The 15,456-nt window shown below is 44.8% G+C and overlaps 1 pseudogene; it reads right to left on the bottom strand.

Moving 5' to 3' along the window:
• Positions 1–9,024: 9,024 nt before the first annotated feature.
• Positions 9,025–10,449, bottom strand: LOC107297559 (annotated as a pseudogene).
• Between the last annotated feature and the right edge of the window lie 5,007 nt (positions 10,450–15,456).

Below are 15,456 nucleotides of genomic sequence, written 5' to 3'. Positions count from 1 at the left end.
GCTGAGTCACTGGGCCACACCCCACAGGCTATATAAGCAAGGGGTGTGCCGTTTGAAACTCTTGTGACGAACAATACTGAATCTTCTGTTGTAGCACTTCAGAATTATCCTGGACTTTGATTTGTATTTGTACTGTGAGTTATCAGTAAAGGTCTTGGCAGGCAGCCACGGAGTTGCTGCCAAGTGTTTATCTGTGTTTGGCAGTGCTGAGCAGTCTTTTAGCCCTCGGCTGACTGCTTGGGGGGGTGTGAGTCGGACGGGGGACAGAACAAAACCTACTGGATATAAATAAGATAACTAGATACAAGGAATTAGTAAACGAACAGGGAAATCTGAAAACAAAACAAGAATTGGAACAAGATATGGGCAGAGAGATTGACTGGTGGACATTTACACAAATTCAATCTAAATATACAGAGGACAAAAAATTATATGAAATACAAAAAGAGCCGCAAGAATTGGATAAAATTATACATGGAACAGAAATAAAATTAATTAGCAATTTATAGAAACACCTATTGAGATATAAAATGGAAGACGAGGTTGTCAAAGATACAATGATTAGATGGGCAAAAAATTTCGGATATAATATAGAATTGGAGAAATGGGAAAAAATATGGGAAATAAACATAAAATTGACTATGTCAGCAGCATTCAAGGAAAACCAGTTGAAGATGTTTTACAGATGGCACCTTCCACCAGCAAAGCTTGCCAAGATGTTCCAGAACAATTCACCAACATGTTGGAAATGTAAAAAAGTACATGGAACATATTATCATTTATGGTGGACATGCCCAGTTGCGAAAAAATACTGGACTAAAATAAGAAGATGGATCGAAGAAATAATAGACCAACCCGTAGACTGGAAACCAGAGATCTTTTTGCTGGGTATTTTAAAAAGAAAATATAGTAAAGAAATACGGTACTTAACTCTACATATAACAACGGCAGCAAGAATAGCATACGCACAGTTCTGGAAAAATGAGAATATACCATCAGAGGAAGAAGTGATAAGAAAAATCCTGGACTGTGCTGAGATGGACAAATTAACAAAAGAGATAAAAGAAGAGGAAGACACAGAGTACTATCTAATATGGAACAAGTGGTATGACTGGTTGGAGACTAGAAATAATAGAGGAGAATAAATGTGGAAAGGTTAAAAGTAGAAAATGTGTGTATAATAATGTATAGTAATAATAATATGTATTAGTCTTAGTATGAAGTATAGTATGAAGGAAGAAAAATGCAAATAAGAAACAATGGGACAACAAGGACAAATATATCTAAAGAAGAATAAGGGGGGAAATGTAAATAATAGAAGATTACCGTTACGAAATTGCTGTTAAAAAAAAAAGGAGGAGTATACACTGTGTGTGTATGTGTGTTATGTTTTGTTTTGTTTTGTTGGTTTAAAAAATAAAAAAATATTTAAAAAAAATATATATCCCTCTTGAACTAGTATACATTTATTTCCATTTTTTTTCTGTTCTCTTTACCCATAATTAAATCCACTCATCTAATCTTTTAACTCTATTCAAAACATTTTTCCCATTTTTAGTTATCCATTGGAATTTTCTTAAAATCAATTACATTTAAATATCTAAAACATATCCTTTATGTTGATCATCCCATACATTTTTATAGTTCTCATATCGAAAAACAAAAGAAAAAAAGAAAAGAAAAAAATACTGTCTTACTTGGAGGGTTCATCCCTCTTAAACTAAAATCTTTCTATTTCTTCAGCCATATTCAAACAAGTGTTTAATTTTTAAATATTCCCTCTGATACACCCCATCATCTAATTCCTCAATTCTCACTTTAGCCCTCTTCTTTTGCCAAGCATCTTTCCCAATCAATATATTCCATTGCATCAAAGAGTCTTTCCATAATCTTGTAAATGTTTTTGTAGATATAGTAGGCAAATCAAACATCATGTCTTTGTAAAAAGATTTTGCCCCTTCATATTCATTGAAGATTTCTCTCATCATCCCTTGTCTCCTCGTCTCTTTGTTTTCTGATCATTTGATTGTTGTGACGTTAAATTGAGAATGCATTCATTTAAATTTTCAAATTCATTTTTAATTTCTTCATGGTTTGAAGTTAATATAATTTGCATTTGTTGTAACAGAACATACATTTCCTCCTGGTAAGTATTTATTTTTTCTTCGTTCTTTCTGCAGATCTCTGATGCTCCATAATGACCAAAAATTCTTTCTCTGCCAATCACTTTAAAATCGCAATTTAAAAAATATTTATAATCTAGGAAGGTCAGTTTTTTTCTAAGTTTTATAGTTCTCACTTTGTAGATAGTCCACAATGTTTTCTTTTCTTTTGTTACAGCTGCTCTTTGTTTAATCAAAGCCCTGAAAGTCACAACAGGCATTTCTTTCTGGGCTGTATATTTAGGGAAGTATTTTCATCCACCACTAGATATCAGCACAAGTCCATCTTTCAATTTTCTGTATTCCCCCCCCCACCCCCGTAAACTTAATTTGCCGCTTCCGTTTAGAAGAGGGTGGAACAAAGACACCCCCCCTCACTTTCGTAGGATTTTTACTTTTGGGTTTTTTTCTATTTTTCTCAGGAAATCAGTCAGGTAGAAGAGAGAGAATCAATATTCTTACCCAGTTCAATCAATCAATTTTTAAAAAAAACAAAAAAAACCAGTTCGCTTAGTGATTGTTCGAAGTTACAATGGCACTGAAAACAGTGCCCCCCAAGCCACCGCCAAGCAAGACAGCGTCCGGCGGCGCTCTTCCTCCTGTCCAAGGTTTTCATTGTTGTGAGCATTTCTGTTGAGGATTGGCAGTGGGGGTGGGGTGGGGGGTGTTTGGTTTTTATTCCCCCCGTCTGCTGGGTGGTTGCAGCAGGTTTTGGTCACTTCACATGACCGTGGGACACTGTGACCGTCATAAATATGAATCAGTTGCCAAGCATCTGAATGTAAATCACAAGACCCTGGAGATGCTGCAACATTCCAGCTGATCAGTGCTTCTTCTGGGCTCAGCAGAAGTGCCAGGATCAGTGCTGCTTTCCAGCTGATTGGTGATTCTTCAGGGCTCAGCAGAAGCACCAGGATCAGCGCCGAGCTCCAGCTGGAGCCTGGCACTGATCCTGGCGCTTCCGCTGAGCCCTGACAGCCCTGCAGCTCCAGCCATCTCTCACTCAGGATTGTGCGGTGCTGCCACCGGTTCAGCTCATTCCCCTCCCCCGCTACCACTTTTCTAGGATGGTCGCGTACCACCTGCCAGGTGCCACTGGTTGAAAAGCCCTGCACTAGAAGCATGATAAACCCAAAACTACGAATTGGTACTTGGAATCTGAGAAGCCTATACGAAGCTGGGAAAACACACAACACTATCCAAGAAATGTCCAAATACAATATCTCTATATTGGGAGTGAGTGAAATGCGCTGGCCTGAAAATGGAATGTGTAGAATAGGAAATTATACTATCTACTACTCTGTTGAGAATAGCAAACACCATTGAAATGGAGTAGCTATAATTGTAAACAATTGTGTAAATAAATGCATCAAGTCCTTTATTCCTGTATCCGATAGAGTGATAATGATCCAAATAAATAGTACTCCAGTAAATATGAATGTCATACAAGTTTACGCTCCCACAGCTGACAGCGATGAGGAGGATTTAGAGAAGTTCTACGAAGATATAAGCAGTGTACTGAAAACCCTAAAAAGTAATGATATCACAATACTCATGGGGGACTTCAATGCAAAAGTGGGAGAAGGAAATGATGCTCCTGTAGTTGGAAACTTCGGCTTAGGAACCAGAAATGGTAGAGGTGACAGATTTGTAGACTTCTGCAAGGAACATAGGCAATGTGTGATGAATACTTTTTTCAAGTTGCCAAAAATACGCCTCTACACTTGGAGATCACCAGCAGATACACGAAATAATGTAGTAAGGAACCAAATTGACTATTTTACAATAAACAAAAGATTTAGAAACTCAGTAAAATCAGTAAAGACAAACCCAGGTGCAGATGTACCATCCGATCATAATCTACTACTTGCTGAAGTCCAGCTGAAACTAAAAAGGATGAAAAACCTGAACCCTGCTAAACCAAGAATCGACAGAGACTTCATCATTAAACATGGAGGTAAGATTAAAGAAGAACTAGAAAATCATTTAAGGGAAACCTACAACCTGAATGATGATGTAGAAGCGAACTGGAATAAATTTAAAAATGCAATAGTAGAGGTAACAAATTCAAAACAGAGAGAGGGGTACCACAAGAAACAACAGTGGATGATGGAGGAAATTCTTCATCTCATGGATGAAAGAAGATCTTATAAAAATAAAAACAAAGAAAAATACAATGAATTGCAGAAAACAATTAGAAGAAAAATTTGACTGGCAAAAGAAAAGTGGTTTGCAAAGAGATGCAAGGAAATAGAAGAGACAGAACGTATACATGATAATTTCAATTTACACAAAAAAGTGAAAGAAGCAGCAGGCCTCTACAAAAAGAAAACCAACAACTTAGTTGACAAAGAGGGGGAAATTATCTTAGATGAGGATGAAAAACTAAAAAGATAGAAGGAATATATTGAAAAACTTTTTGAGGACACTATATAGATATAGATATGGGAAGTATAACAACTGGACCAAATATCACTATGGAAGAGGTTGAACATGCAATAAAAATAGCAAAAACGAGAAAAGCCACAGGACCTGATGATATCCCAGTAGAAATTTTAAAATTGCTGGAAGAAAATGGGAAGAATTTTTTACTGCAGCTCTTCAATCAGATATATGAAACAGGAAAGATACCAAATGATTGGCTAAAATCAACCTTTGTGACAATTCCCCAAAAAATAAATGCAAAGAAGTGTACCAAATACAGAACAATAAGCTTAATGAGTCATGCTCTGAAAATATTCCTGAGAATAATTCACACAAGAATATACAACAAAATTGAAGAGTGTCTAGGTAACACACAATTTGGTTTCAGAAACAATCTTGGTACATGAGATGCGCTGTTCAGCATTCAGGTTCTTGTACAGCATTGTAGAGATGTCAATCACAGTGTTTACATGTGCTTCATTGATTTCGAAAAAGCTTTTGATAAAATAAGACACAGCAAACTATTAGAAATCCTGAAACAAGGGGGACTAGATGACAAAGACATCCTGTTATTTAATTTGATTTTAGAACAGAAATTTGTGTATATTTATCGTGGTTTTTATTATTGCCTGTTCACCGCCCTGAGTCCCGTAAGGGAGATAGGGCGGTATATAAATTCAATAAATAAATAAATAAATAAAATAAATAAATAATAAAGAATCTGTATTGGCATCAGGTAGCAAATGTGAGACTAGGCCAAAAATACTCAGCTGATGCAGAAATAAGAAGAGGGGTCAGACAGGGATGTATTCTGTCTCCACTGTTGTTCAATATCTACTCTGAGTCAATCTTCAACAAGGCACTGGAGAACATCGATGCTGGCATCAAAGTAAACGGTGTTTGGATCAATAACTTAAGATATGCTGACGATACAGTTCTGCTTGCCAGTAAGCATGAAGACCTTCAGCTCCTCATCAACAGAGTCACAGAAATATCTGAAAAATACGGCTTGAAGCTTAACACCTCAAAAACCAAGATCATGGTCGTCAGCAAACAACCCGTTAATTTACCACCAATAAATTCAGAAGGAATACCACTAGAAAAAGTTGAAAGGATCACGCACCTCGGTTCTAATTTACATGAAAGCTGGGACATGACCGTTGAAGTAAAGACAAGGATAGAAAAAGCCTGAACAGCATTTTTCAAAATGAAAAAGGTCTTCTGCAGTCACGACATAAGCCTAAGACTGAAAATCAGGCTTGTCAGATGCTATATTTTTTTCTATCCTGCTCTATGGAGTAGAGAGTTGGTCTCTGACAGAAGGCCACCTGAAGAGACTAGAAGCATTTGAAATGTGGATTTACAGGCGGCTGTTATGTATAAGCTGGGTTGACAAGATCAGAAATGAGGAGGTGATAAGCCTCCTGGGAAAGCCAAGGGAAATCATCAAAACAATTAAAAAACAAAAATTAGAATATTTCGGACATGTGATGCGACACCCAGAAAAATACGGCATACTCCATTTAATCCTCCAGGGAAAGATTGAAGGCAAACGAGGTCCAGGCAGAAGAAGAACATCGTGGCTTCAAAATCTAAGGGATTGGATTGGACAAAACTCAGCAGCACTTTTTCGTGCGGCTGCTGATAAAAACAGGATCGCCAACATGATCGCCAACGTCCGATAATGGATATGGCACAACAACAACAAGAAGAATGGTATATGTGGTTTAAAATTCTCTGGGTACTCAAAAAGCAGAAAAGTGGGTGTAAGAATTGCATAAACAACTAAATGTTCTTATAAAATGGGCAAAGAAAAGTGTGCCTTTTCCATGGCTGCCCCTACCTTATGGAACAACCTCTCCCCAGTTATTTGTCAGGCACACACCATTTCAGCCTTTTGGAAGGCCATCAAAACCTGGCTTTTCACCTAGGCACTGGGGTAAAGTGAGGATGTCTGGAGTTGGTTGTGGGGCATCACAAGGGAATGATTGAGGCACTGGGTTTGTTTGGGTTTTATGATTTTATGTTGTATGATTTTTATAGTTCTGGGTTTTATTGTTGTTGTGATCCACCCAGAGTTGTGTATTTAGATGGGTAGCCATACAAATTTGCATTAACATTTTACATATAATGAAGTTGCATTATATGTAAAAGAACACTATATTGCTACAGAAATGCCTGAAAGCAAAAACGAAAACCTCCTAGAATGCATATGGGTCAATATAAAAGAAAAAAAGAATGATATTGCCATAGGTGTATACTAAAGGCCACCCAACCAAGCAGAAAAAATACCGTTTCCCCAAAAGTAAGACCCAGCCTGATAGTAAGCCCTAGCTTGATTTTGGGGGGTGGGTCTAATATAAGCCCTACTCCAAAACTAAGCCCTAGTTTGGGGGCAAGGTGCACCTCCAAAAATCAAGCTAGGGTGGGGCTGGGGGGGGGGTAAAGCTGCCCCACGTGCTCCGCACCAGCTTACCTTACTGGTAGGCCCACCACAGCCAGGCCTCCCACACCCCAACACCTGTTGTGCTGCTGCTTGACTTCTGCAGCCGCTTGCTGCCACTTGCCACCAGACAACATGTGGCGCATTGCACCGTTGTCACTGCTCACCACTTCCGCTCCTCACACGCTTCAGGCCACTTCTGCTTGCTCATGGAGTGCTTCGGGCTGTTTCTGCTTGTTCACACAGTGCTTTGGGTTGCTTCTGCTTGCTCGCGCAGCGCTTTGGGCCACTTCCACTCCTCACATGCTTCAGGCTGCTTCTGCTTGCTCACGCAGCGCTTCGGGCCACTTTTGCTTGTTCGTGCAGCGTTCGGGCCGCTTCCGCTCCTCACACGCTTCGGGCTGTTTGTGCGAGCAGCGGACATGGCCCGAAGCGCTTCAGGAGCAGCAGCAGAGGCCCAAAGCGCTATGCAAGCAAGCACAAGCAGCCTGAAGCACTGTACGAGCAAGCAGAAGCGGCCCGAAGTGTGCAAGGAGCGGAAGCAGCCTGAAGCACTGCGCAAGCAAGCAGAAGCAGCCCAAAGCACCATGCGGTTTCCTGCCACGAGCAGCAGCAACGGCGCAATGCGCCACATGGCGTCTGGCAGCAAGTGGCGGAAAGCGGCCGCAGAAGAAATCAAGCAGTGGTGCAACAGGTGTCAGGGTGTGGGAGGCCTGGCTGTGGTAGTCCTAAGGTAAGACACTCCCTGAAAAGGAGGCAAACAAATATAAGACCGGTAGATGTACTTTTTGCTAACCAATTAACAAATATATGTAGGAAACACACTACAATAGTAATGGGGGGCTTCAATTACCCTGACATCAACTGGAAGACTAATTCTGCATCAAGTGAGAAATCAAATAGGTTCCTGACCAACCTAGCTGACACCTTTTTTGTCCAAAAGGTAGAGGAGGGAACTAGAGGGACAGCCATACTGGACTTAATTCTCACAAACAGAGAAGAAGTGATAGAGGGAGTTGAAATTGCAGGAACCTTGTCACATTGGAATTCAATATAATGCAAACACAAGTAATAGAACACAATGATACCAGAGTCTTAGATTTTAAAAGAGCTGATTTTAACAAACACAGAGAGAGCTTGGGAAAGATTCCTTGGATGAAAATCCTAAAGGGGAAAACTCAAGAAGCTTGGGAAACTCTGAAAAATATGATCATAAAATCCAGCACAATACTACTGAAAAAGAAAAACAAGAAATCCAGGAAGAAATCAACATGGTTGCACAAAGATCTCTCTGATAAACTGAAAGACAAAAAGGATAAGTACAAAAAAGGGAAAGAGGGACACATAACTAAGGCAGAATATCAGCATATAGCCAAAATCTGAAAAGATGAAGTCAGGAAAGCAAAGGCTCAGAATGAACAAAGACTTGAAACAAAAGTCAAAGATAATTAAAACAAGTTTCTTTCAAGATACAAATAAGAAGAAAAAAGTCAAGGAAACAGTCAGTCCACTAAAGAGAGAAAATGGCAAGGACGTAACAGGCAGTAGAGAGAAGGGGCGTTGTCTTACCTGAACGCCTTTTCTCAGCATGATGATGGAGAATTCACCAATGGGTTATCTTAATCTTCCTGCTCCAATTGGGACTAAGTCCGAAAGTTATAAACGCCTGTGCTCTGCCATGTGCTCCCCAGTTTTGAGACTAGGCGATATACAGACTCTAGTCCGACGCATGTACCTTTCGATTACTAGACCCAGGGCCTACAGACCCTAAGGGAGGGAGTGAATTCTCCATCATCATGCTGAGAAAAGGTGTTCAGGTAAGACAACGCCCCTTCTCCAGCATGATTGGATGGAGAATTCACCAATGGGACATACCAAAGCCCTGTGTCCCTATGGGGGGGGGAATCCGTCTGGGCCTGGGTCCCACTAGATGACAATGCTTGTGTCAGAACCTTGTGACCGAATGAGGCATCGGAGGATGCGTAATTATCGATCTTATAGTGACAGACGAAGTATGAGGGTGAGGACCATACCGCTGCCCTGCAAATCTCCCCTATGGATGCCCGAGTTGCCCAAGCCGCTGAGGTAGCAGCGCCCCGGGTAGAGTGGGCCATTATATGCCTGGGAACCGGCAATGATAGACTTTGGTATGTAAGGGCGATGCAGGACCTAATCCATCTACCTATTGTGGACGAGGATACCTTTTGTCCCAAGGACGAAGGTTGAAAGGAGATAAACATTGCCTCGGACCTACGGAAAGCTGAGGTCCAGTTTATGTAGCATAGTAGGGCCCTGCGAACGTCCAGTGTGTTCCACTGTTCTTCAACGTCATTGGACGGGTTGGGACAGAACTCTGGTAGAACCATCTCCTGTGATCTGTGGTACAGAGAGTTCACCTTGGGAAGAAAGGAAGGGTCAAGTCGGAGGATCACCCTATCTGCATGGAACACACACAAGTCTTTATTGACCGACAAGGCGGCCAGCTCTGAGATCCTTCTGGCTGAGGTGATCGCAACTAGGAATGCCACCTTCATGGACAATAGTTTAAGGGAACATGAGTCTATATGTTCAAAGGGTGATGAGGCGAGTGCCAGTAGGACCTGGTGTAGGTCCCACGAGGGATATCGATGCACCGGCGGTGGGCATGTGTTTGAAGCTCCCTTCAGGAAGGAGCGAACCATGGGATGGTGTGCCAGGGGAGCAGCATTGTTGCACGTGATTACCATAGCGAGGGCTGCAACCTGTCTACGGATGGTGTTCAAGGACAAGCCTTTATCCAGCCCGTCCATTAGAAATTCCAACACAGTTGGCACTGAGATCGCCGTTAGATCAATGCTATGCCCCGAACACCAACCGCAGAAGCTTTTCCAAGTGGCATTGTATATCCTATTCGTCGAAGGGCGCCTGGATTGTTGAATCATGGCTATTACCCTTGACGATTATAAGTCTCGTCTCAATGCCCGGCGTTCAAGTGCCAGACGGTTAACTGGAGCCACTGCGGGTCCGGATGCCGGAGCTCCCCCTGAGTGAGGGAGATACGATCTGCTGGAATCCTCCAAGGAGGGGAGACGGAGAGATCCATCAGGTCGGCGAACCATGGGCATCTGGGCCAGTTCGGCGCGATCAGTAGAACTTCTGCTTGCTCGTGTAGTGCTTTCCGGATCGTAGCTGGAAGTAGTGGCAAGGGAGGGAAAGCGTAAAGTAGTTCCCTGGGCCAGGGGCAGCGGAGGGCATCTGTTCCTTCCACTGTCAGTGACGGGAATCTGGAAAAGAATCTTGGGAGTTGTATGGGGAGGCAAAGAGGTCTAGGGTTGGGGAACCAAACCTGTCCGCGATCTCCTGAAACACCTCCGGATCCAGTCGCCATTCGGCATGATCCACAGTTGCTCTGCTTAGGGAGTCCGCCTGTTGATTGGTCATGCCGGAAATGTGCTCCGCCCTGATGGAAGCAAGATTTAGTTCTGCCCAACCCCCCAACAACTGGGCCTCCTCCATGAGGTGCCTGGACCTGGTCCCCCCTGCCTGTTGACGTGTGCCTTGGCTGCGATGTTGTCGGTAAGTACCAGGACGTGTTGTCCCGCTACTATGTCCTTGAGTTGTCTTAGGGCCAGTCGAATGGCCCTGAGCTCTAGCCAGTTTATACTGTTCTTTAATTCTTCCTGAGTCCACTGGCCCTGGGCCCAGTGTGACTCGAGGTGGGCTCCCCAGCCAAACAGACTGGCGTCCGTGGTAAGGGTGATCCTGGCTGGCTCCTTGAATTCTGTGCCCCTCGCCAAGGCTGGAGAGGTCCACCATCGAAGGGAGTTCAATGCCTTTTGCGGAACTCGAACCTTCTGGGTGGAGGCGCTGATGTGTAGTCTTTGGAATGGAAGAAGAAGCCACTGTAACTCCCGGGCATGGAGACGGGCCCACGGAACGATCTGAACACAGGACACCATCTTCCCCAGAAGTTGAGATAGCGAGACCAAGGTGGCCACCCTGGTTCTCTGGATGCGCTGGATCAGTTTCCGAATGCTGGCCCGGCGATCCTGTGACAAATAGACCGTACAGCTACTTGTGTCTATAATTGCTCCTAAGTGTAGGAGCCGGGTTGTGGGGACAGTGTGGCTTTTCTGAAAGTTCACAGAGAACCCGTGCTCCTGAAAGGTTCTAACGGCAAGGGTAAGGTCTGATTGAGCTTTCCGGAAGGAGGAGGACTGTATTAATATGTCATCCAAATAGCACTGGACTCTGATGGGCGCCTGTCTCAGGTGAGCGGCCAGTGCTGCCAGTACTTTGGTAAATACTCTAGGGGATGAGGAGAGGCTGAACGGTAAGGCCCTGTACTGGTAGTGTCTGTGGGCATAACTAAACCTGAGAAACTTGCGATGTCCGAGTAGGATGGGAATATGCAAGTAAGCCTCAGTTAAGTCTATAGAAGTCAGAAAGTCCCCTTGTCTAATTCCGGCCAAAATTGACTGCAGAGACTGCATTTTGAACTTCCTGTACTTCAGGAAAATATTTAGACCTTTTAGGTCCAAGATTGCCCTCCATCCCCCCGAAGATTTGGGAACAATGAAGAGGTTTGAATAGAATCCCCGTCCTTCCTGGTTCTTAGGAACCGGTTCTATGGCCTGAATCTGTAACAGGTGTGCTATGGCCTCCGACATGAGGGACGCTTTAGCGCCGTTCGAGGGGATGGAACAAGGGCGGAAGCGGTCCGGTGGGCTGGACCGAAACTCTAGCATCAGACCCTGAGTGACGGTGTTTAAAACCCATGAGTCCGTGGTGGTGGCTGCCCATGTGTTGGAATAGAGGGACAGCCGTCCTCCTATGGGAGAGAATTTTATTGAATCACTTGCCTCGTTTGTAGAACCGTCCTCCTGTGCCTCGGGAGGGCCTCTTGCCTTGGACCTGCGGGTGGTTACCATATGAGGAACGGTCCTGCTGACGCTCCGGTCTCTGGTAAGAGGTGCGGGATGTCTGACCCCAGCTCCAGCTGGGAGCTGTCCGAAAGGGCTGCCTACAATAGTAGGCCTGTGCTGACCCTGATCCCGGGCGCTTGTCTCCCTTTCTGGCCGTATTAACAAGTGTCTTGCGTTTGTCCTTGCCCTCTATTAGGTAGGGATCGAGGGCCGCACCAAATAAGTGCCCCCCTTTGTAAGGCTTCGTAGCAAGGCGCCACTTGGCTTTTAAGTCCACCCACCAATTCTTAAGCCACACGAGTCTACGTGCCGAGATGTCCGCAGCAATGGCCCGCAAAGAATATCTGGCGGTTTGAAGGGAAGAATCAGCCAAGTACTGTGATGTGGCCACCAACTTACCCACGTTTTGGTGAATCCGGACCTGGTCTGGTGGAATCATTTCCTGAAGTTCGCATAGCCACAGTACTGAGGCTCGAGCAAAGAAGGCCATGGAAGTTGAAGCCTTGACTGCCCAGGCTGACGCCTGATGTGACCTGCGTAAGGCCGCCTCGATCTTTTTGTCCTCTGCTTTAAGGGCCTCAGATGTGTCCCCTGGAATGTTTGCATTTGCAAACAGGGAGATCAAAGGCTCGTCAATTTGAGGGATCTCTAGTAATGAGGCGAAGGAAGGCACCACATTAAACAAATTCCTCTCTGTTGACCCCAGACTGGGAATAGACCCAAGATTCTCCCACTGTTTCTGCACCGTGTTGCTGAAGAAAGGGGGGCAAGGGACATGTTTCTGTGTTACCACCAGCTCAGCGTAAATTGGATTGGGATCCTTGGATGTGGATGGAGTTGGTGCCTCCTCCTCTGGGATGAGGTTGCCTGTGGTGCAGGCCTTGATTAACAAGGAATTGAAAAGAGAGTGATCAAAAAGCCCCACAGGTGGGGCCGGATCTGATGTTGATGCACCCTCATCATCAGATAGAACGAGGCCTGTATGATCATAGCCTACGGAATCTGGTTCAGATGAAGCCTCCTCTGCTATGTCTAGTGGCTCAGGATGACAGGTGATTCCCCTAGGGGGTGGGGAAATCTGTGGGAGGTGCTAGGGCCTGGAAGCGGCCATAAACTGTGCCACTGCATGAGCTATCATAGCCTGGAGGCTCTCTGGATCAACGGACTGGCTCTCGGAGGGACGTAAGCCAGCTGCAGAGTGCGTAAAGCTGGACTGGGCCCCAGCTGATGTTAATCCCTGTGTAGACACCCCCTGTGTCACTGAGCCTGGCCCCGATAAGTTAACCTGGGGTGCTTCCCTAGGAGGAGACCAGGCCCCTGGGGCTAAGTTGCAGTGAACAGATAGTGGCTCAAAAATTGACCCGCCTGATCTGGAGGTGTCCCCTTCCAGTGTGGAATGGCGGTTAGAGGGTTCTCTGTCTGACCTGGGCCGTTTGGCAGGCTGTTTGCCCTTGGATGAACTCTTCCCCTGTTTCCTCTTTGCAGGGGCCTCAGTTGACGATGATGACGATGATGATGCCGGATCAGCCATGATGATTGGCTATCCTTGAGGTCTCTGTTCAGTGTGAGGCGCCCCCCTCTAGTGCTTTAAACCCACTGAAAGAGCCCAGACGAAGCACTCCAACCCAGGTGAGGGGTCGTGGTGGTGGGGTTTTATTGCTAGGCTGTGCGTCCTTGAATGGACAAGCTTGGCCTCCCCACAGTTGGTGGCGACCGTTGGCCTACACCTATACTGGGCCCAGTATGGTTCCAGGGGCCCGGGCCAAGTGTTGGCTGGTGACTATGGTGCTGAGCCCACATTCCAGGAGGAAGATCCTGGGCTCCTAGGCAGATGGCCTTGCGGCCTTAGAAGCCTCTCTCTCGGCCTTCCGGCCGAGTGGCTGGTCAGAAAGTTAATGTGCTCACCGGGCCACCGCTGCTCCGTCGATCAGATCAGTCTCCTCTCCAAAGGCAGCTGGTTCTCTCCTTCAATCAGCTGAAGATCGGAGGCAGTGTCGCGGAGTGATCTCTCCCCTCCGCCGATCAGCTGAGTGAACGCTGGTCCTGCCGGAGCCTCGCCTCGCTCAGAGCCCTCGCTGACGATTGGAGCAGCTTCGCGGAGCAATCTCTCTCCTCCGCCGATCAGCTGAGCGAACGCTGGTCCTGCCGGAGCCTCGCCTCACTCAGAGAGCTCGCCGACGATCGGAGCAGCTTCGCGGGGCGATTACTCCTCCCTGCCGATCAGCTGAGAGCCGGAAGCCTCACCTCGCACCGAAAAGCCACACTGACGATCGGGACAGCCTCGCGGAGCGTTTCCTCCTCTCCGCTGATCGGCTGAATGCTGGGAGCCTCACTTCAAGCCGGAAAGCCGTGCCGATTAAAATGCCTTGCGGAGCGAATCCTCCTCTCCGCCAATCAGCTGTGTGTCGGAAGCTTGGCTTAGCGCAGGGAAGCCGCGCCGACGATCTGTGAGTTTGAATTTGGCTCCTGGTTGATGATGGCTCTGGAGAACAAAGGGCTGTGTAGAGTCACCAAAAAAGGTTCTCCAAGGGGAATTTCTGTATCTCTTGTGAGCCTGTTGGCTCAGCTTGAGCAGGCAGCTGCCTGCAATTCTTTAATTAATTCCAATCAGTCAATTGTGAAAAAAGATAAATTTAGGATTTTCTCTATTTCAAGATGCGTCTAGGAGCTGAAGACTAAGTCGAAAAACTGGGGAGCACATGGCAGAGCACAGGCGTTTATAACCTTCGGACTTAGTCCCAATTGGAGCAGGAAGATTAAGATAACCCATTGGTGAATTCTCCATCCAATCATGCTGGAGAAAGCAGAGCTGCTTAACTCATTCTTTGCATCAGTCTTCACACAAAAAGAAACTATAGCCCAACCTACCAAAAACACAACTGTAAAAGGAGACAAGAAATAGAAATTAAAATAAGCAAGAAAATGGTAAGAGAACACCTGTCTGACCTTGATGAATATAAATCACCGGGACCTGAGGGATTACATCCCAGGGTTCTGAAGGAGCTGGCAGATGTTATCTCAGAACTATTGTACCATATCTTTAAAAAATCCTGGAGCATTGTGGAACTACCAGAGGATTGGAAAAGAGCTGATGTGGTTCCCATCTTCAAAAAAGGAGAAAAAAAACAGACCCAGGAAACTACAGACCAATCAACCTAACATCAATACCTGGGAAGATAGTGGAAAAAATAATAAAACAGATCTGCGAACATCTAGAAACAAATAAAGTAATAACTAGAAGTCAGCACGGGTTTGTTAAAAACAGATCATGCCAAACCAAACTTATTTCATTCTTTGACAAAGTGACTAAATTAGTAGACCAGCGAAATGCTGTGGACATAGTATACTTATTTATTTATTTATTTATTTATTTATTTATTTATTTATTTTATTGTATTTATATCCCGCCCTTCTCCTTACGGACTCAGGGCGGCTAACAGCCAGATAAAACAATTACAAAAATACAAAATACTATAATTAAAACACAATTAAAAGAAGATATAATATTTAGGCCTATGTTAAT

Source organism: Protobothrops mucrosquamatus, unplaced genomic scaffold (genome assembly GCF_001527695.2).
Source record: "Protobothrops mucrosquamatus isolate PMUCROS unplaced genomic scaffold, P.Mucros_1.0 scaffold3381, whole genome shotgun sequence".
Taxonomy (NCBI): Eukaryota; Metazoa; Chordata; class Lepidosauria; order Squamata; family Viperidae; genus Protobothrops; species Protobothrops mucrosquamatus.
This window is presented reverse-complemented; position numbering and strand designations above follow the sequence as displayed.